This window comes from Gymnogyps californianus, chromosome 24 (assembly GCF_018139145.2).
Source record: "Gymnogyps californianus isolate 813 chromosome 24, ASM1813914v2, whole genome shotgun sequence".
Classification (NCBI taxonomy): Eukaryota; Metazoa; Chordata; class Aves; order Accipitriformes; family Cathartidae; genus Gymnogyps; species Gymnogyps californianus.
Genome location: NC_059494.1, coordinates 1,086,145 through 1,109,277, shown reverse-complemented (window position 1 = coordinate 1,109,277; position 23,133 = coordinate 1,086,145). Strand labels below are relative to the sequence as shown.

Sequence of the window (23,133 nt, the reverse complement as noted above, 5' to 3'; positions counted from 1 at the left end):
GGGCTTTAATGTACCCGACACCCGGCCGGGTACAACCTGCACGTGGGGCCGTGTCCCTGCGACCGCCACACTGCAGCTCGGTGCCTCGGCAGGGAGAACACAGGCAATTAAACAACCTTCCTCGAAATTTAAAAGCAGCAACTGAAGAAGTTTGCCTATGAGACCAAAATAATCCATTGCTGTCACTCGGGCCAGAGCTGTAGGGCAGCGGCCAGGGCTGCAGCACGCCTGAGGGCAGCTCCGGCCACGCTGTCCGAGCCGGACTCCCTTGGCCAGACACCGTTCTCAGGTCGTTTCTTTATGATCATCTCTGTGGGGCTGCTGCAGAGGTGTCAGGAAAAGTCACTTCCTTGCCCTGCCTGGCAGTGACTCAGCCCCTGACCATTCAATAACGGCGGGGAATAGGGGAGAGGGCTGCAGCGAGTACCACCTCCCACCTCCCGACAAACCATTAGATGATGCTGGGAGCAGAAAAGAGCCAAAGCAAACACGGGGTCAGATACCAGCGGCACTCCCAGCGCCCCAGCCAGCCGCCCACTGCAGCCCTTCTGTGCTGGCTTTAATTAGAGACTCCTTCAGTCTTCTCCCCAGGACCGGCAGCTTCAAAGCAGATGCTGAACTGCTGCCTTTACTGGGGGGAAGAGAGAGGGGAGTGTCCGCCCCATCTAAAATCCTAGCAGACTTGAGCTGTCTCGCCTATGTTTAGACATTAAGGGAGTTTATTCCAGACCACAACGGCACTCTTGGGGATTATTTTGCTTGGCAGCAGCATGCAACGTGCGCTGCGCTTTTCAATCCCTGAACGGCACTCAGCTTCGTTTGCAACACCGAAAGCTGTGGGAGAAAACAAACGGCGCTTCAGCCAGCGTAACCAACTCGGCCATGGGACGATTCCCTGAATTAGCAGGGTTATTCAGACATCTCCGCCTCTCCAGTCCTGGAAGACGTTAGTCAGGGCGACATGGGAAGCCACGCTGTTGAAATAAAGTCTGGTACTGTGGAAATTGGGAGAAGGAAGCAGGCTGGTCCCTGGGGGAAGGATCCTCCTCTCCTGCTTCGATTTGAAGCACTCCAAAATAGTGCAGGCAGCATTAGGACTGGGGAAAAGCTCTGTCTCAAAGTCAAGCTCTTTCTAAATCTGTACCGTGAACTTGAAAGACCTCCCTACTGCAAATACTTCACTCCTCATTGACAAAACAATCGTTCACCTGGATAAAGAGTTAGCAGGCAGCTGGAGGAAAAAAAATACAAGCAATCAGATATAATTTATGTTTGCAGCAGCACAAGATCACCTGCTTGTACTTTCCCAGCTTCCTGTTTATGGAACAAGGCTGATGAATCAGTCGAGGGCGAGTTACTTAAGGGAACTTCTGCTTCTGCCGCAGTGCTGGGAGACGCACAGCCCCTGTCCCTGTCCCGCAGCATCCCGCAGCTCGTGCTGCACAGGGGACACCAGCCTGGCTGAAGGAAGGATGTGTTTTACTAAGTACAACATTCCTGCTGTGTGGCAGGAATTATCAAACTAGTGTCTTAAAAGTCCTTGGCAAGGGGGAGAAGTTCTGCTCCCTACTCTCCCGGTAACCTGGTTTCATGGAGTCTTTGCAAAGCAAAAGCAACACTTGTAAATCAGAAATGATGCTTTACTTGGGTCATTACAGCATCAAAGCAGGCAGTCACCCGCCTTCCCCTGCCCCTGTGCTGACAACCGCTCTCCAGCTCACCACCATCATCTGCCATCCAGCGAGACCCTGCTTTGCCTACGGCAGCAATGCACTTTGCCTCTCCCAAGCGTAAAGAGCAGCATCAATCACCACTGAGCACAGGGTTAGCGGTTTTATAGCAACAAAATCTGCAGCAGCAGCTTCTACTTCCTCCTCAGCTGCCATCACCCAGCGGCGACGGCGCAGGGCTCCCTTGGGGGAACCGGGAACCGAGCGAGTGGCTCCCTGCACGCTGATGGCGCAGATCCTTTTACAGTGTTTTAAATTTCCAAGTACACGTTTCAGCAGCCGAGCCCTCAGAAAGGTCAAGGGGAGTTTCGCTGGATGCAAAATCCTCCTCCAGCTGCAGCCTGCAGCGGCTGCCTGTCCCGTGCATCCCTAAGGCTCCTTGGCGGCTCCCGGTCCAGACCTGCCGAGCTGGGTCGGGGCGGCTGTTGGCACAAGTTGGGTCAGCACCGGCACCGCAGCCGTGTGGTCCCAGGCTCTGCAGAGCCACAGCAGGACCTGCATCGCCTTCCAGTCCGGGCTGCTGGCATGGGTCAGGTAACCCGGCCATGCTCCAGGACTGCTCTGCCCGGCAGGAGCTTAAAACTGGCTTCTGTTACCTTGGTGAATAATTAACTAAGCGCGTCATTAGCAACTGGAGACCATCAATACAAAAGATCCAGTAGGTTGCTGCGTGGCATACGAAGGGCGTCCTCGGGATTTTTTAAAAGCCAAAACAAACTTTAAAGATGTCATTCAGCAGACTTATAGGGGTATGTAAATAACTCTTGAGGTAAAGGTATTTGGAAAAAAGCCATGCAGAAGCACGCAGAGTAAAGTACATGTGATGCAAATCAGGATGACATACAGGACGCAGCTACGTCGTCCGTTTTCCAATCTTTAAGTTTTAAAGAAATCAGCATTTGGAAAAGGACGGGGAGGCGACGTCTGCAGCTGGGCCTGGGGAGGAAGCACAGGACAGTCAGGACACCCAGGTCTCATGCACATCCTCCTGCCTCCGCTCTGTCATCTGACCGCGGAGAAATAATCCGTACAGCCAGGCTTCCTTCCTGCAAGGCGGGCGAAGCCTTTGGTGTTTGGCCACGACCGACCTCCTCCCGCCCCTGCCCGCAGAGAGCGGCCGGCGCCTGGCCAGGGCAGGCTTTTCCTTTCCCGGTATCTACTCATGACTCTGCAGAACGACAACGCCACTTGCGTTTTGCTGAGTCATGAACAGACATCATTCAGCAGGAAATAAATCTTCCCGCATCTTTGCCAGAGCACCTTCTGCCCTCCCGGCTAATCCATCTTCCACTTCTCCCTGGCAGCATTCCTGGGAAGGGCAGCGCTGCCCAGAGAGGACAACCCGATTTTCAGAAACGACTACTATTGCGTTAACGCAACGTTAACTCGGCGTGCATTTTTCACGCTGTCGTGTAAGCAATTCCAGGAGGGCTGAAGTCATCAGACGGTCTTGCAACTCTCCAGGCTGCCATCCCTGTTCCTCCAGCAGCGGAGCGATCTGGCAGGCGGCTGCAGATCCCAGACTGCAGAGGTATTAACAGGGCTCGGACTGTAGCAAGATTTCACACCTATGTGATTGTAGGACGGCATATGAAAAATACTGCTGCAGTAAGTTAAACACTGAAAATTAATAAAAATTAAGGGAACACAAGAGCATGGGCAATGATGTATCATCCAGTGGTGTTTCAAGTTCAATGCCAACAAAAGCAGCAGTGAGGGAGGGTTATGAAACTGTGCAGCAAGTAAACAGGGAGCGAGGAGTGCAGGCGAGGGGCAGAGCAGACTCAAGAATGAAGCAAACAAGTCCCGAGTTATGATTTGGCTGCAGCGCAAACATCTCGTGAGCACTTCTGCCTATTTTAGGAAAAGCACTGGAGGACAGAGTCCCAACAGTTAAGTTAGGATAAATTCTGGAACGATCGGGATTTGCTGTTTAAAACTGGTTTGCATACTACGAACTGAAAGCAGGTCAGGATGCTCGTAACTGCGTCCTGCATCAGCTCAGTCTTTGACTGAAGAACCACCACAAGTGCCCTCTTCTAGATCAGGTTTCATCATTAAACAAAAGAATTTAAAGGATCATGATAAGTGTTACAAAAGCAGATTTCTTGTGTTCACATTCCTCATACACCTTCAGCAAAAAAGGTTTTTCAGCGTTTACAAAGCAGAGTGCTTCAGGCAGTGTATTACTATCAGTACTCCAATGTTTCTATTGAGGCAAGCATGGAAAGGGCATTTACACAGGACTGTTTTGCACTTCCAGTACCGAGTATGTTCTGCACAGCCCTCTGACGTCAAAGCAAGACTGACTTAGGACTACAGAGTAGGCACGTCCTCTTCTCACAGAGGTTTTCTTTTTCATAAGTTAATTCTTCATGTACCAGGTAGATTGCAAGGGTAATGATTTGGGCTACTTTAGTGGGGAAAAAAAACCACCAAGACCAGTGCAGCTCTTGAGTCAGAAGCGTGCAGCAACAGCGGTGACAGTAGCACTGGCTCTGACAAGCCGTGACTCAGCACAAGCTCCATGTCGAAGCAGACGCCTCTTCCGTCGAGCATCTTGGTCTGGCTCCGAGCAGGGCTTTGCCCACTCAGCCCTTTCATCCATTTCCCAATCCTGCCCTGGCAGCGCTTCCTGGCTTTGCTCGGAGGCGAGGGATCGCGGACCCCAGTGGCACGGAGCAAGGTCGCTGCGGGATGGGGCTCGGCACCCCGCACCTTGCTCCATCCCACGAGTTGCATGGATGGACCCTTCGTCTCACCCTGCCCTCAGCGCCGCACCGAAACGTTACAACAAGATCCAGGTCACGAGGATGAAACTGCCACCCTCGGCATCGCGGCGTGCTCAGAAACCGGGCTTGCCTTAGCACGCCTCATGATCTGCACCTTGCGAGACGTACGGCGCGGTGCTGCAAGACTGACACCCAGTCAACTGTTAATCATTGACTCGGCACAAAACCCTTTCTCTTTTATGCAATCGGTGCCACCTGCACGCTCCCACCCGCAGCCTCTGCAGCTGAACGGCAGGAAGCATTACGCTAGCGAAGAAATATGCACTGATCCCTCTAGTTTCTGAATTCTTCCCATACTTCTCATAGCTGGAAGCAGCCACTCCTTGCAGGCTAAATAAACAAACGAACATCTGAGTAACTGCTGGAGTTATGCTTCTCTTGTCTCCCCCCCCCGATAAAAACAACTATCAGACTGGTGCTTACGGATGTCCCTGGGCTCGAGCTGCCCGATGGAAAGCATGGGGAGAGCACACCTCCAGCAGCGTGCATGGCTCACACTCCGCAGCCAGGCTGGCTGGAGCATCATCTTCCAGCCATCCTCCCATCACAGGGCCAGTGGGATGAGGTACCAGGGTAAATTGTGCAGATGAAGGGATGTGGGGAGACGGTCAGGCTAGGAGGATGCACTCCTGGATCTCAGCCTTAACCAAACTGTGCTTTTAAAGAGCAGCCCAACTGCCAGCAGTGTTTCACTGCAGCGCAGCACAGCACGCGTGCATTTGCTGGAGGGTGAATCGTCCCACACCACTGAGGTGGCACCAACTCCGGAGCCACAGAGGTGCATAAAACCATCTCCCACGCAATCACAGGCAACACTGGATCGGCAACCTTGTCCGGCAGCCCGAGAGCATCCGACCCTGGCTGGAGAGGCAAGCCCCCCCCAGCACGCAGCCTGCTGGGCTTGAGAGACCAAGTAGCCAAGGGCCCACGTTATCGAGCAGCTCCCTCCCAGCCGAGGCTCTGGACCAGGGCCAGGCGCCCGCCGGCAGCCCCGGCACGGGAGCGGAGCAACACGCACCTCGCCGGAGCGATCCCGCGCCAAGCCCCGGGCCGGGCCGGTGCCAGGAAAGGGGGGGGACGAAGTGGGAGCCTGAGACTGGTAACCCAGTGTAAACCCGCTCGGTGGTTACTGCTTTTAAAGATGACCTCATGCTTTTTTGGAACAGAAAAAGGCTGTTAGGGCAATGGCATTTACTCCTTGTCTGGGCAGAACAAAGCAGGCTCCATTTTTCTTTTACACTTCCTGCATCAGTAGCTTAACAGCTGAATGAGCTATTGAATTTTTTCCTGAGTGCAGCAATTTTTTCTTCTTTTTTTTTCCCCCCTCCTTTAAGACCTCCAGATTTCTATGGCGTGGGACAATACTCGGGGAGAGTGCAGCGAGGAGCTCGGCTGAGGAGCCATCCCAGGATAGAGAAACACTCCTTAAAGAGGCAGTGGTGGGAAGCACTGGGCTTCGCTCTGCCTCTTGCTCAGGACGAGGGTTTATCGACATTTCAGTGTTGAAATGATCCAGCTTGTTTTCCACACCTTGTTCTGCATCACCTGCAGCTTGACCGGCACGATGAGCACGGGAGAGCAGCAGGGACGCCAAAGCGTTTCACTTTAGCAGTAAACAAGTTCCCGAAGTGCCCGTAAGCTCCTCTACATTTGCAAAACGTCCCCTCACGCTGTCCCTCCCCAGATAAATTACAGCCTCCTTACAACTGGTTGTAACTAGGCCATGTATTTTAAGATACTTCAAGTCCCTCCTGCAGCCACCAGCAGCTCCAGCCCCGCGGTGACAGACCCTGTGTCTCAGATACAGCTCTGTCTTTACCAGAAGATCCATTAATTGCTTAAGTGTTTTGTCTCTTGAACTGCTCTAGTTTCAAACTGGCCAAGGATTTTGGAAGGAGAGAGCATCCCTCGAGACATACAGCTCCATTTCCTTCCCATTAAAGGCAACGATTACCTGGCTGAGAGAGCGTGAAATCCTGCAGGACACATCTGCCAGCTAAGCTGCAGAACATTCAAGAGACCTTGTTTCCAGGGTAGCCTGAAGCCCCCCCACAGTTAACTCATGCCAGCATTAGGTCTGGCTTGAAACTCCCCCTTCTCTCCAATTTATCTGCAGCAGCTTTGGTGCCAGCTGGGTGGAGACCTCTGGCAGGACTGCCACAGCAATTACACACAATCACCACCCCGGTGCTGCAGATCGCGTACCCTGAGTCACTGCAGCACATTCCAACCTTATTTTTAGACCACGCATTTTAAAAAAAAAAAAAAAAAAAGCAGAGTGCAAAGGTATTTACATCAGTTGTTACCTGGAGCCATCACCCAGAGGCTGTAACACAACCAGCAAGGCACTGGGTTTGAAATGCAAAGCCAGATGCACTTTCAGGTTTCTCCTTGGCTTGCGTGTGTGGGAGCTGCAGATGCATTTGTGGTGCAGGGGAGAATCGGCTGCAACAGCGACCGCGCCAGCCTGCCTGCCTGCCTGAGGGCGAGCAGCAGGTTCCCTGGAGGGATCTGGCTACCCTCCTGAAGGTCTGGAGCCACCCCTGGGCTCATGTATTAGTCCACGGTACAATACAGATAGCCAGATACATAATAAATGCTCCACCATATAATTTAAACTAGGAACCAAAGCTGGGCTTTAGTCAAGGTGCTTAAGGGCTGTTATGGGTTGAAGGTAGTAAATAAATCAGAACTTGCACTGCAAAGCCTGCCCTGTTCTCATCCTTCCTGCATTTCTGGTCAGTGCAGTCACAGACAGAGCACAAAGGGGAAAACCAGATCCCTGCACGCAAGCAGCAAGCACTCACAGCTTCCACAGCAGCACGGCTATGAGAATTAGGCCACGAAATGTCATGGTAGCAGCTCATTCCCTGCGTGCTTCAGAGCAGCTGTGAAAGCTGGAGCTCTCGGCCAGCATTAGCAGCAGCTATTTAGGAAGCAAGGACGAGCAGAAAAGCAGAACAAGCTCCAACACCCGTTTCCATTGCCCGTGCAGGTGTGATCTGTGCACGAGCAGCTCCGGTGCTGCTGCAGAAGCCACCGCTGCTTCTGCAGAGGGAAAACTGCAGCTCGCTCTGGCAGGAGCCGGTGCTGCACTCCAAAACTTCTCACCCCCCCCAGCCCAGCATTACAGGCTCTCGCTTTGAATCTGCTCCTTTCCAGTCACCTGCAGTTTCCTCTCCTACTTCTCAGCTCCTGAGATGACTAAGCCGTAGAAATGCCCTTCCTCTGCTTGCAGAAACTATTGCAAGAGCTCATGAGCGCCCCAGCACCCTGGATCTCCTCCCCAGCATGAATGCCTTCTCTTCAGACGCGTAGAAAAGAGAACTTCCTCCCTGCTCTTCAAAATCAGGTTGTAAATTCCTGTACTTCAAGGACCATTTAAAATCTGCTGCTCCACAACTGTCTCAGCAAAATGTTAATCACTTCTGTGAAGATTTTTAAACTCAAGGACATTTATGATCTTTTAAGTAAATACATGCTCTTCAAACATCATGAAATGCAAGCTAATCGATTCTGTGATCTTACCCAAAGAAAAGGGATGGAAGACTGAGTACTTCACACAGAGTACCGAAATGAAGGCTGTTTTTGTAGTCTGGCTTGTTGAAAATTGCCCACTTGTCAAGTCCTGGAATATTTGTGCTTTGCTTAAGCAATGCTCAAGTGCAGGTGGTGTCACAGACAAAAACCCGCACCTAGGCACCCGTGCTTTCTTTCCAAAAAGAAAAGGAGTAACACTGATGTTTTATGAATTACTATGAGGAGTAACACTGATGTTTTAAAAAACACTCTGGGTTAGTATATGTCTTAATAATAGCAAAACTAAAAATACATTGATCTGTCCTTGCAGCTCCTGCAAGGAAAGCACACAGCTTTGCTCTAGCCTTCCAGCAGCAAACCCACGATACCAGCATACCAAATCCCAGTCATCCCACTAAAAGCGGTAAGGAGGAGCCCTTCTTCACAGCTTTGCTATTAAGTTGTTATTTTCATATGCAATCGTTTCGGAAACGATGAGGGATAAGTTTTCAGGTCCTTGGGTCCAGAGATTGCCCTGGCTATAAACACAATTCCAACTCACGCTTGTGTCTTCAATTATGGCCTGAAAAGAGGTACCGACTTACTGATTTCAGTGGGCAGATTGAGAACTAAATATGTATATCCTGGCTAGACTACTGTGGAGTTTGTCCTTGTCTGGGAGGGCTTGATAGCAGCTCCACATTCAACAGTAGGGTATAAAGACTAAGCAGGAAGCTGGGCCGTGTCATGGCACAGGAGTATTAAGTTATAGAAGGAGATAAAAGAAAGGGAAGTTTAGGCTGAATATCACAAAGCTTCCTGAGAATTTCCCATAGCTCCCAAGATCTGAGCTGGGAAACGCGGCAAGCATCAGCACTCAAGACACTTAAAGCAGGCAGGGGAAGTTTGAACATGGCACAGGGTTTCATTCCCTTCTTTACTGAGCGTACAAAGGCTCTTCCAGCTGCACCACGAGATCACATGAATTTATCGGCCTCATGTGCAAAAGTTACTTCATCGTGAGATCAGCAGATTTTACAGCATCGGCCATGACACAGCTGAGCGAGCAGCCTGCAGCCAGCCTGGCAGTTCCCTCCGCTGTGCAACTCCTTGGGTGCTGAGTGGGTGGAAAGGTCTTGAAATGACTTTTGAGTTTCCTACAGATAAGCAAATGCCCGAAGAGGGAGAACCCTCTGACTAAAGCAGCCACATTCATCTACCCCCAAACCTGAAATGCAGTACCAACATTAAATACCACGCAGATGCAATGCTCTCATCTTCAGCTGTAAGCAGAGGAACAAGCAGATGTACCCGGACCTGCACACCAAACCTTGAAAAGACAGTGCAAGGCAGAACGACTGCCAGCCACCCAAAAAACACTGCTGCAAACCCCCTACCCTGTTTTAAAGTGGAGACCCTTCGGTCACCAGTATTTGTGTCCACACAGTTTCCTCTCTTAGATACTACCTTTATTGCTGCCCAATCCAAAGCTTTTCAGCACAGTTTAACAGCAAGCCTCCACTTTCTACCTGGGAGACCCAAAACCAGGCTACGTTGGAAATGGCAGAAGGAGACGCTGAACTCTTTTATGAGGGAAAAGGAAAGAAACCAGAGATGAGGGCACAGGTCTGACTCAGCCGGCAGAGCTGCTGTGTTTTGGTGGAGAAAGCAGCAGAGAATTTCCCGTCAAGTAATGCACGGCTATTAAAAGAAACAAGTCCCTGACATATCTACACTCTAAAGTCACCGTAATGCCCAGATAAAACTCTGTCCTTTAGAAGTTATCTTATCACAGGAGTAAGTCTCTTTCCTGAGACTCCTGAACAGCCAATATTTTCCTGTGCCACACATGCATTCAGACAAATTCAAAGCCACCTCTCTGCTTGCAATCTGTGAGCAGAATGCTTTTAGTTTTTGTTATCTCAAACTTACTTTGCTTCTCCCCAAAACAGGATCACATGTTTAGCAAGAAAGTTAGCCACATGGAATTTAAGGAAGATTACAAGAAAACCCTAAAATAAGAATTCAAGGCAAATACTGTGAGGACTAGCCTTTATTAGGAGCATTGTGCCGATTATAGTCTCTATTCACTAGAAGATACTGGGACTTTTGCAGGGCTTCAGAGAGCGGTTGTGCTGAGCAAGCCCGGCAGAGCATGTTTATTGAGCTTCACACAGCTCTGTGTGCAGGGGATGGAAAGGGCAAGGAGTTTGGTTTCAAGTAACTTCAAGTTTTCATTGTGGAAAGAGTGTTTGGTGGGAATTACATCAGAACCGCAAGCTACAATATACTCATTGTATCGCTCGGCATAGCTTGCTCAACGCTTTTTGAGAAGATAGGGAACTGGTAAATAATCGGGGTAACATAGCTGTTACAAACCTTCCCAGCACAATATGCCCCTCAGCTACCTTTTCTTGTGTTATGGAAAAAGAAACAGGGTTTGTTCGTTACATTGACTGCAGCTATTATACCTACGTGCATTCAAATCGCATTTCAAAGTAGCTAAAAATAGCCTTCCAACCACTGTTAAAGCAAACAGCAGTTTACCCTTGTTTCATTGTTTTCAGCCGGTCTGCAGTGACACTTTCAGCCGAGTATCCCGCCCCAGCAGGATCAAGCCCAAATAACCAGATGAGCAATCCCTCGAGCTGCCGCGGAAGGTGTTTTCCCCTGGTACCGGCGCTGACCCAACGCCGCAGTTACAGTCAGCGGGGAGGCGGCACGTAGAGACCAGACATCTGATCCCACACATGCGTGAATAAGCCTGGAAGCTGAATTCACTGTAATTTAACCTTTTATGACTTTTATACACACACACAGAGACCTTTCGTTACTACTCTGCAGGCCAAACTGAAGACAGCGTGGTCTGAAGCCGTTCTGATTACTGGTGTCACTGCAGAGATGGTCATCCGGGAGGCTTAGATGAGGTCATCTGATGTTTGAGGACAAGATATCCCACACGGAGGAACTCGGGCCATCTGCTCCAGCGTCACTCTTACTTGTTGACCTTCGGACCAGAATTCAAGGCTGATTTATTTCCTTCTAGGCTTTTGCCTGCACTGAAGCTGAGGAGTTCAGGGTGAAGTCTCCCCCTTCAGCCCACTTTCTGCAACGTCAAAAATCAAAACGATAAGCAGCACGGGTGCCCTGTAAGGCTACGGGAATTAATCCCCCCAGCCTACGGTGGGAGATGTGCTGACCGCCCCTCAGATTCGGTTTGGGTATTGGTATTGGGTATTGGTATTCGGTATTGGATTCGGTTTCATTCCAGTGTCTGCACAAGGGGAGTACTTGCAACCATCAAGCTTGGGAAAAAAAAAAATAGCCTGAGGTTATGGCAAAAATATTTACTTAAAAATTAAATACCTTCTGTTCAAGTGCAGGAAGATAAGTGATCCTCTTTGTATGACTGTTCTCTAGACAAGCCTCACAGTATTGGGAAGCAGCATTCAGCTGATGCTGAGCAAACAAGAAAAATGCTGACTAGCTCGTTGATGAGCCTTGGTGTAGCACACAGCCATGAAGAAACCTCTTTAGGAACAGGAGCCAAAAGCATTTCAGCCTCTTTTGTGTGACTTAAGAGGCTGGTACAGGGCTGGCTACAGCACACCTAAACCAGCTTCCAAAGAAAGCATATAAATCACAGTATATTTTCAGCTGTCAGAGCATTGCTTTACACTTTGTATATTCAGAAAGCCTTTTTGAAGCCACATTATCAAAACCAGAGCATTTGCAATACTTGGCTCCTGCTGATTGTGTTTGCCACGATCGGCAGCAACTAAAAGGTTGGCCCTAAGGGCCAGATGGTGTTTGCATAATCACTGCATGTAGAAAGTTTTGCTTTTTTGTTTTCTGTCTGCCCCATTGCAGAACATCGTGATAGCTTCACCTTAAGTGAAAATAAGAATGGTCTAAACGATAATACTAGGAACCGCTACCTCTGTGCTGCAAAGCAAGGGGAAGAGTCAACTACCCAGCCGATTAAAATAGCATTGCCTACTTCTGTGCTAAATCCCGAGTTGCTCCACCAGCTAGGTATCTCTCAGCACCCTGGCAACAATTCCCTAGAGGCCTTTAAAGTTAGTTACAGTTTCTTAGCAGAACTTTTAGTGTATTTCAACGAGCAGAGCTTGAAACATTGACTGGCATTTGCTTTACTCTGTCAAAAACACAGAAGAGCTGGTTTTCCAGGTTCATAGATGAGATCTTTAGTGTGAGCTGCTCATGAGAATTTTTTCCTTTGCTTTAAACCGCAATTATTGCCAAGGAATAGCCACACGGAAACCTCTTTACTCAGTGCATCTGCTCTGGACACATCTGGGTCACACCTGCTTGCTTTACCACCAAAGTTTTTCTGCTGTTGGTTTTGCAAATGCTTTCTACTTCTGTAGTGAAGAGTCTCCAAAGCTGTCGGTGAGGTTACTCATTGCAAATACTCTTAGGGGTGAGGATGTGAGCAGCAAAATAAGCACAGTATAGCTCTGAAATCCTGAATTCGGTTTATAGCAGTTGCAACTTGAGTCAGTGATGAAATCAGATGCACCCGTATCTGCAGTGAGAGCTTGCAATGCCTTTCCAATCTACATGAAACTCAAGTATGAAATGCTCACTCGCTGCTTTTCCTACGGAGTCATCTGAAAGATGCAAACAAACTTGTAAACAGTGCTGGAGTGGAGCAACAGGAGTTTGAAGGGAAAGAGACTGAAAGCAAAAATCTCTCTAGACATAATGGTGCCATCAATGAATCAAGGCAACCGTGCCCTGAAAAACACAGAGCCTAGACAGACTGTTGCTAAAGAAAGTTCAATATTGCAACACAGATTAAGTAACGCATTGACTCGACAGCCATGGGCAGTATATCCAGACACCGACTACAGACCTCAAGCAGTGAGAAAAGAGCAGTTTCCACTAACCTAACCCCCGAGAGTCCTTCAGTGACCTTGAATCGAAACAAACGCGATCCCTGTTCGTGTTACTATCTCGCACACTGACAGAGAGCTACTTACAGCTATGAGTGAGGAGGAAAGCGATTCAGGACGGAATTCAGCAACATCTACGATCACGTAATTGCTGGGACCCCGAGCACACTGCTAGGCTGAGCTAAAGTGAACAGGCACATCCTTGTAGCACGTGCGGAGGACTCGCCTCAAGTACCGCATCGCTGCATTAGCCCAGCACTGAACAGCAAAGCAGAACATCACAACATCTGTCCAGCACCACGCCACAGCTGCAATGCTCCAAGGTTTGAGCTGGTCATGTCTGGGTATGTGCTGCACTAAATACGCATCTTTTTTGCCAATACAAACCCCAAATCCTCTGACCCCATCCACTAATTAGCACCCTATTGCTAACTAAGCCTCAGAAACCCTAAGTGAGAATCTTTTTCGTAAGGCAGGAACCTCATCTACACCGGGAAAATTCTGACCTGTAATTCCACACTGGTACTTCTGAAAAATCACACCCTATAGCTCAGTGTTAAGCAAAAACTCAAAATCTTAACTACATGCTTCAGAAATAATTAACAGCTCGAGGTATCCTGAAGCTGGGCTGGTGTGACACTTGCTTGTGAGCTGCACTGCTCAGGGATGCTTATTGACTGCCAGCTATTGACTGCAGAAGGGACACATTTGCATTTGGGGACCAGCTCCTTCTAATTTCACTAGAAATGTGAGTGACCTTTTGCAGCAGAGACATCACATGAGCCTAAATACTACTGCTTTCTTCATACACCCATAAAACACACTGATACGAGAGCAGTCCTGTGACTTTATCTAGTCATCTTGTTTTCATTACTGATGTAGCTACAGAGGGCAAAAATGATGCTCAGGAGAAACTCACAATAGGTCAGCAGAGCTGGGGGCTCCCCCTCCCTCCCTCAGTCAGCTGCAGGCAAGCAAAACTGAAGAGGCTTGCTTCCAAATGCGGATGAGGACACAGTTTGATCAGCCCGATGACTACTTTTGCACTTGTTTCAACCACCAAAGTAATTACCCTAAAAGAAAAGGCCAGTATCTCCATGTGACTGCAGCGTCTGTGCGGCTGTTTTCATGCAAACCCGGGTCTTTTGGTAATACTGATGACTGCAACATCATGTGAGGGTTTGCAACAAGGAGCAACTCCTACATCGGCGCTGGAATCCGCTGGGCAGACAGGGAGAGGAAGCAGAAGGTCGTTTTCCTTTGTCTCTCTTACAGGAAGAGAAGTCACGTTGGGCTGGCAGCAGTTCAGCTCTGAGCTCAGGGCTGGGACTGGGAACTGCTGGGGAAAGGCTGGGGCTGGAAATAAGGCAGGGAGGCTAAAAAAGGAACTTACACATTGTGTGAAAGGGTTGTACCAGAAAGCACGTGAGGGATCTGATCTGCCTTCAGGTAACGGGCAACCTTTGGCTCACTGACTATTTTCACAGGGCTGGTGCTTATATTTAGAAAATCATCTACTCCAGGTTAGAAAAAACAGAGATACGTAAAACATTCAAACTTCCCTGAATTCATGGCATTAAGCAACTGCTATTACGCAGGTGCCAGCCTTCTCTGCTTACCCGGTACATACCTGAGCATCGCTGGCACCCACTCACCTGCACCTCCAAGTCCCAGGGGACTGCAAAGTCAACCCTCTACTGAAATTCTGAGAGTTACCCAATGGCACTTTTTACCCCCAGTTTTTATTCACACACTGGATAAGGAACACAGTTCTGCAGTTGCTTTAGCCCCTCATTTCTGTATGAACTCACTTGCCAAATCAAAAGAAAAATTACTTATGTGCCCGGCTGCTAACTTGAAACTGAACGAAAGAGAAGGGCGAAAGCTTTCCTTTTGCACAACAGCAATGCAAACACTGACATCTGGAGAAGGGTCGGTACCGGCAGCATCTGCTCAGTCACAGAGCTGGGAGATAAAATACAGTGTCACGGACTGCAGGGCCTGAAACTGCACGTTATCACGGAAATACAGGTATCTCCTTCCAGTTGTGTGTCTAAACAGGAAAACGCAGGACGCTAAGAATATTTCTAATAACTTGTCAAAATGACTCTCTAACCCAGGTGGGTTCAAATTACTTCACATTACACTGTAAACAGATTTTGAGGCAACGTGTACCATTGAATAAAAAGAAATCTCCGGTCCGATAGAAGCCTGATTTAAGAAACAAATTTCCGTGTACACTTGGCCAAAGCACGACAAGCCTCCTGCCTCTCCTGGGAAGCATGAACCTCTCCAGCTGAGCGTGCCGGGCACTGGGGATGCCGGAGCAGGCATCCGACAGTGTCTCAGCATCGAGCCACCGGCCAGAGCAGGTCCCTCACCAGCGAGCCGGTGGGCAGCGGGCATCAGCCCCATGGCTCCTGGGGAGGGAAGAGCCCGTCTCTGGGGGACCGGCCCTTCGCACAGACAGGACTCGCCAGCTCCAGAAGCGCTCGCTTGTCTCTGTACACGGACTTACTGCAAATAGCCCTTGCGTGCATCCACTTTTAATCCCGAGCGAGAATGCTTTGTTCCTGTTTGTTTAATCTGCACTCAAGAAGCATGTTTGTGGGGGAAAGAGATGGTCAAAACATCTTGCAGACAGAGCAAAAACTGTTTAAAAATTATCTTCTCTAGCTGTTTGGGGCTTCTTGCCTTTATTTCTTTTTAAACTGTTAGTTTAGACAGTAAGGGCTCCTAAAACACTTCCATGTAAAGTTAGACCAGATGAGCCTAAATAATCGGCGAGAAATTTACACCACCCTTATGCTAAAAGCAACTAGCAGATCTCACACCATCAATCAAGACTTTCCATTTGGGGGAGTGATGACTGACAGCAATAGCAATTAAGAAAAAGGAGCAGTCAGCCCGGTCTTCCCATTTAAATCTAGAACAAAATGCCCAACTACAACTGGGTTTAGTTAAAACCAGCGTAAGGCACTTCTATTCCAGAGCAGGACTACCTCCAGATGCGGAGAGGTACTGGTACAGGCACTAGCCTGCGAGTCCACACGCTCCTCAGCAGCAGCAGCAGCTTCCCGAGCAGACGAGACCTCGGGCTTCGCCTGCCCACCCCAAGATGTGCCAGACAATTACATCTCACTCCCTTTAAAGAAAGTTTACATAACAGGGACAGAAGTGCTTTTAAACGTGGTCCAAAAAACCACGTATGCTGAAAAGATATTAAAAGAGGCACCAAATTTAGATCCTGCTTTGCCTAGCAAGTGAAGAGCTTGAACAAACATAATTATCCCAGTAAAAGAGAAAAAATTAAGCCTTCTTTACTTCTGGTGCGATCACTCCAAGTTGAAATAAACCCCAATGCAGTGGCTTGGCCCTTAGCTTACAGCATCACCACCTCCAGCTAGCTGGCACTGCTGCGGCTGTGCAGCAGGACCAGCTCCCCTCGTTTCAAAACAGATCGATTCAAACCGGTACATGATGAACCCGAAGTTCAATTCGACTCCAGAGAGCAGAGGCAGCCTAAGGCTGGAAGAGCGCAAGCGACCAAAGCTGCTCTTTGTGGACAACTGTGTCAAGAAATAAAAACTTAATCCAGTATCACTTATTGATTTTTCCAAGAAAAAATGGCCTCAAATGGCCACAACACGTACATACCGTTTTCCACTACTCCTGGAATATTCCTGGGAAAACAGAAGAAAGAATAAACATAAATATTCAACACAAAGTGATCGGAAAAAGTCCTATTTAACACATGCAGCCTCTTCACAACGATGAAACCAAGAAATCTCAGGGTCTCTGATATCGGACACGGGTGAGGCTTATAACACACGGTGATTGCTGCCGCCGTGCCGTGCAGGTGGCTGCCTTGCACACTCAGCGTGCCGACAGGCACCCAGCGGCACTGGGTCTGGCTGGGGAAACCGGGAACCTCCTGCGAGCACCGGGTTCATCCAAACCCGGTCACGCTGGCACTGACGGGGGGGCCCGGCACACATTGGAGACGATAGACGCGATGATGAACGCTGACGGCAGCGGTGACACTTCCCAGGACAGGAAGGTATTTGTGCGGCGAGCAGAGCCTGTGCCCACGGCGCGGGCAGCGAGGGACGGGCAGATAAGGGCGAGCAGCGGCGCTGCAGGATGGGGCATTTTTCACATAGCCAGCATTCCTAGGGGAGGCCATCGCTGCAGAAATCCCTTGTCTCGGTTAATAAAAACACGTAAAAGGGAAAAAGAATGCATCAAGCTTATTTAGCCACAACTTACATACAATACTTAACTCGCTCCGCAGCCTCGTGTGCTGTTCAGAGACTCTGGATGGGGTTGTACTGAATTTTTTTAAGGTAAAAAAAGGCATCACACAAACGTCTGCTCATCAGCACCCTGCCCTTCACATATCTCAGTACATTCCCTCATGTCCATATAGTTTATATCATGCTCATATTTTAAAAGGACCTGTTTATAAGCTTCAGCCCTAAATGCCCAAAACAGAGTTGGAAGCTGGAGGAAAACTGGAAAACCATAACCTCCGTAGGGGCAAGTTAACCCAAAACTGGAACAAATGACAGGCACCAATACAGGAACCAACGTGATCTTCTGGCTGCCCATTTTATTGCATTCAGCAGTAGGGGACAGGCAACAGGAAATTCGCATCCCATGATAAGCCCACTTACAGAGGGATTAATGGAATTTTACCAGTTTTCTAAGTCATTTACACAAATACACGAACCACCATGCTGGCATTGCTTGTCGAACATCATGCCGCTCATCGGCTACGGCACAGCGACAGCATGAGGAAAACTCTGGGCCTTAACCGCAGATGTTTTACATGGCTCGGCTTCTGACTCGCAGCTGCAGAAACCCTTTCAGCACACTGCTGTGCCTCTGCACGAAAAAATTAAGAGTTCGTGCTAAGACCTAACTTACAATAAACAAAGCAGAGCACACCCTTGCATACATGGCTGGCATCCCCCACTGAAAGAGGCAATGAATTTTGATGTCTTTAAGAAAACTTAGTGACCACTGACGCTAAGAGTCTCATGGAAAGATTTCTATTGACCTTCACATTCGCAAAAACCCTTTTACCTTTAAAATGACTCAGAAGCCAAGTCCAGCCTAGCTGTGCGCCCTTAAATCCCTGTTTGCATTCCTGCAATTTCATGTTAATTGCATTTGATAGAAAACGGACAAACAATATTTCTATTCTGCTAGAAAAAGATGTGCCACCTGCCCAGCTGTGCTACTACGGACAAACTACAGAAGGCCACTTTTATCACTGAAACACTGCCTTTCAGTGACTAAGCCTGGATAAAGATCACAGAAGAGACTCACCCGAGGTGTGCATACCTGGCATTGTAATGCATAAAGCACAATTGTTAATCCCTGGCTAATTAACATCTTCATTCAGCAGCTGAAGTTATGAGGAACACATTAGCAGTGCATTTAAAAGTTAGATGACATACGCACACCATTAGTGCCACACACTGTCAGCTTCTACAGCTCATCCTATTTCCCCTCCTTCTTGCCCATTCCCATAATGTTTAGTCCAGGATTTCTTGCTCAGGAACTACACATTGATTTTGAAAATACAACCTGACTCATTGTAGTTTTCATCTTAAACCCCGCTATATTAAGGTTAGCTGTAATACACCCGAGCTGCTTAAAACCCTCTGAAGTCCCAAACTTAAAACTCCAGGCTACACATTCAGCTCTTAGCTTGTCGAGAGCTAGACATCGAACAGGATGAGGATAACATATTGTGCAATGTAGAAAGAAAAACACAAAACCAGCCACCTAAACGCAAGTTTTATTTCTTCGAAATCTAATTGCAAGTCCTGTTTGCAGCACTGAAGGCAGGCAGCTATGGGGATGGGTCAGCCTCTGCCAGCAACACGAGATCAAGTCTCCAGAGGACTATTGTCAAGCTTCTGAAAGAAAGGGGTGAAATAAAACAAAAATATTTGTAAAACGTAATGGGATTTTTTCCACCACCACTGGAGAATGTTTTTCAGGCAGTTAGCCAGCACCACTTCAAAGAGTAAAAAAGCATGTGGTTTTTGCACAGCTTTGTACTTTAATATTAAACAAAAAAAAAAAAAAGCCGGGCTCGGTGAGGCAGCCAGGCAACCGTCACTTTGATGCAGGAGAAAGTACGTCAATCGGCTGCATCACTGCAGCGGCTCCGGGGTCGGGGAACCCTCCTACAACATCTCCCTGCCCACGCAGTGAGCACCATGTACTGCTCCCCTCCGCAGCGCCGCGGGCTCGGCGAGAGGAGGGGGAGGAAAACAAAAAACCCAAGACATCGCTTTTCACTCCAGCAAAAGGACAAAGCTGAGTCAGACGCTCACTCACAGGCGGCTTTTTGTAAGGTGTGGAGGTAACACTGCAAAGGCTGGAGCCGTCCCACGGCGGGGTCGGGAGGAGGCACACGCCGCCGGGCTGCTCCCCACTCTGCTGCCAGCCAGAGGGACGAAGGATGTCCCTGCAAGAGCTTGAAACGGGGATGCAAACCATCTCATTTCATCTGTCTCACAGATCCTTAGGAAGAGGTGGTCCTGATGCAGCAATTTCCCCGCTCTCGCTCAGGCATCATAAAAAAAAAAATCAGAATAAGCCAGGCAAAGCACATTTACGGCAGTCGTGTTTGTGCTGCAACACACCAGACTTTCATGCAATTTCATTTTAATACAGGACCATTAACTACACATTATGGGCTTGTTTTGCAACTGGCTCCTGACTGTCTGCAGAACTTAATTTAGACATATGAAAAAGACAGGTCTTAACTAAGCAAGAAGTGCAATTTCTAGCAGCCCTGTTTTGCTATGAAAGCTAATTGTCAATTCCTCAAATTCCAAGTAGTTAAAAACTGGACTTCGGTCTCACCTCCCACTGTTTAACCTGTTCAAGTCTAGCACTAACCTAGTTACATCCAAAAGGACCCAGACCTAAAGCTTATTGCACTATGGCTCTTCAATTTCTGCTCTTTTCTGAGCAGGTTTTCAAGTCCACACAGCAGGTTACGACGGGGCAGACCGGGACAGCAAGCTTTCCAAAGCATAAACTGTCAACTAACTTCATCAGCACCTTGCACAACAGGAACCCAACTCAACCTGCCTGCAGATACTACTAAAAGCCTGATGTTATCGCTGAGAGATTTGATTTACACCAGGCTCATCTCAGAAAAGCCAAGAGAAAGCCCTGCAGATTTCTCAGTTCTTGTTCCACTGCAGACAGCACCGCACACAATGTTCCTGAAGGACTTACAGCAAAAAGCAGGAATTAAGGAACACGACATGCAGGCCCGCGCTGCCTCGTTGGTGGCAGGCAGAGGTTATTCCTAGCAGCTAGCTGAAGTAACACAGTTTATTTAAAAAAGGGAAAGTCCTCATGCTATACAAGAACCTCAGACGACTGCTGCTTTTTGCCTAAAGTTTCTCATTCACACTAAGATTAATTAGACAGTGCTGCACCTGCCTGGAGTCTCCTATACTAAAAATAAAGAGAAGAAAGGCAGGATTTAGTATCTTGTGAAAAATGCCTATTTGGGTTTGCCGGAGTGGCCAAAAGCTGCTTTGGTATCAGTTGCTACTATTGCTAAAAAAAGCCCGCTAAGCAGAACGGGTATAGTCCTTGGCATCGTGCGTCTCCTCCTCCTCCTCCCACGTGTGGCCGGGATCCAGCCCCGGCACGCAGCCGGCACGCAGCCGCCCCGCAGCCCTCCCCGGCGCTGGCTGGCGAGCGGTGCCGTGCTTTGCCGCTTGGCATCTGAAACAAGTGAGTGGCGCTGCCGCCTCCTCGAGCCCCGAGGAACCCGGACTGCGCGTGCAAGCTCTCCTCCCCGCCACACGCAGGGTCGGTGCAAGGTTTTGGGGTGAAAGGGGCAAGAAAATTCCCCCCCATCTGATTGCAGCATCGGACGAGTTGACCAAGAAGTACGATTCATGGGACTTTTGCTTCTAAATCCACAAGGGACATTAAAAGACCCCTCCCAAGTGATGAAATGCTTTTAAATAGGATCACTCCAGCTGTTGCAAGATATTCCTTCGCTCTTTCCCCGGAATTTATTATTCTGGAAACTGCCAAAGATACAGCAGAGACTGCTGGGGACACGCTGCGATAGGCAGCGCCCAGTGACCAAGGTGATGCTCGGAACACTCTCAGCTCCCACTGCAGTCACTACAGAAAGGCAGAACCCGCTTTGCCACTCGAAACCCTTATGTTCATCCAATGGCTTTCAAACAGTCATGAACAAAGTTACAAATGGGGAGAAAGTTCACTTTACCCTGCACTTATTCATTTTGTAAGAACCGTGCTTACACAGACAGAGCTTTTACCAGACAAGAGCAGAACTGTTCGCAAGGGCGCAACTTCTTGGTGAAATTTCAGTATTACTCAGAAAAGCGTCTTACAGATCATCTTGACAGAGCTGGAGTTTAATGTATAAGCTCTTAGTGACAGCGAAGGCAGGAGGATGTTTTAGCAATGGTGTGGGGAAAAAGGAGGAGCTACGACCCAATTTAGTAACTGAACTACGACCTGCAAGTTGACGAGTGGGTAATTGATGGAGGAAGGGCAACGTGCCTGCTCCAGAGCGCCAGTGCTTCCTATTAAGTAGGAAATGCTGGAGAAGAAAAGGTAAAAGCAATTGCAGAATATGACAATGATAAACCAGGATTAGTCACTGAAGACTAATAACACAAATAAATCCAGCATGTGCATTCATTCATCCCCTCCTCCAAGGGCTTCAGGATGCTGCAAACGTTACACACAGAGCGGCTCGACATTAAGTGTGAAATGAGGTAAATCCAATTCTCGCAGGGAGAATGCCATTGCTCTGACAGCATGTAAATCCCATGGACCAGAGCTGGAAATGCCAGGGGAAATGACTGGGTCACTAGAAAGTGAATTCAACACCACCACAGAAGACGGCGATGGACTTTCGGTGAGCTCCTTACCAGGCTGTTGATCTGGGGCAACGGCTAGACTCGTGCAAAGGAAAGACTGGCTTGTTTTTACTTATGAAAGTGGAAGGAAATGCTTCCATAAATAGGAACTACAGGAATCAGTACTGAGGATGAATGAGATCAGAGCAAATGTCATCAGGAGATGTAAACACTGAATTTCACTCTTGACTGATGGACAAAACAAGCCCTCAAAATCCTTCTGAGTTGTATGGGAAGGAAAGTGCTGGGTTTGTTGGTGGGTTTTTTTTTTTTTTTGGTAACCAGAATAGAAAGAGGAAAAGTGACCAAATTCCTGAAAAAATGAACATTCACCTAGAAAAGGCTGTTTTAAACACTGGTTTGAGCCCAGCCTGCTTTCCAATTGCCCATTCACCTCCCAAACGCCCTCAAGGTCCCTGATACAGGAACTGACTTTACAGTGACTACAGGGCAGCAGGTCAAGGATCACAGGCGAGAGCAGCCTGTTGCTAACTTTCTCCTACTCTTCAGCAAGCTAGTTTTTTTGCTATAGTGTCCCACACACTAGCTCCTGGCTTGCTTCTGAGTGAGCCAAAAAAGGGAAAGAAAAAAAAAAAACAGGCAGTTTGGAGCAGGCTGGAGACAGAAGTTACTTACCCTGAAGACCATCAGGGGTTAAGGCAGCACATCTATGGCTCAAGCACTCTCTATTCAGCAAAACTTTAAAATAACATGAAGTGGTCTAGCAGTAAAATCCACAATTATTGCTAGCTTGCATGCCCAAAGCCAGTGTGTTTACCAGCCATGGCTTAGACCTGACAATTTTACGTGTCTGACAGCAGCAGATCTGCTGCTTGCAAACAGTCCTCAGCTTGCACTCAGAACACTCTGCATTCATTTACAGATTTTAAAAAAGGGACTAATTATGCATGGCTCTGCAGTTAGAAGTACATACGAAGTAGCCCAGCTGTAGTATGACCAGCCCAGTCACAGGAGAACAAAGGCAACAACTGCAGGACAACAGGGAGCACTGGCAGAGGGAGAAGCAAGCAGAGAACACTCATTAAACCGCTCGGAGAATCATGACACATCTCATGCTGCCACCCACACAGCAGGCAAACAAAATAAAACAAACTATTAATGAAAAAGAACAGCTGATGCTATAGTGACCCGACCACAACTTGCAGGGGACAGAGAAGCTGAGTTGTGTCCAAGGGGTCAGCTGCTGGCCACGGCACCTCCAGCT

The 23,133-nt window shown here is 48.5% G+C and overlaps 1 protein-coding gene across 3 annotated transcripts in view; it reads right to left on the bottom strand.

The window, feature by feature from the left end:
- Positions 1 to 23,133, bottom strand: part of GNG7 (G protein subunit gamma 7) — a 75,660-nt gene that overhangs the window by 4,998 nt on the left and 47,529 nt on the right. Inside the window, exons 4-5 of one of the 3 annotated variants that reach the window (XR_007767681.1) lie at positions 19,318 to 19,542; positions 18,773 to 18,890 (exon numbers count right to left, since the gene is read on the bottom strand). The exons of 1 other annotated variant lie outside the window; for it this stretch is intronic. The gene's annotated coding sequence lies outside the window, so the exon portion shown is untranslated. Of the gene's footprint in view, positions 1 to 16,617; positions 16,644 to 18,772; positions 18,891 to 19,317; positions 19,543 to 23,133 lie in introns of those variants that run through there. One more of the 3 variants, XM_050910604.1, reaches the window with a different exon arrangement.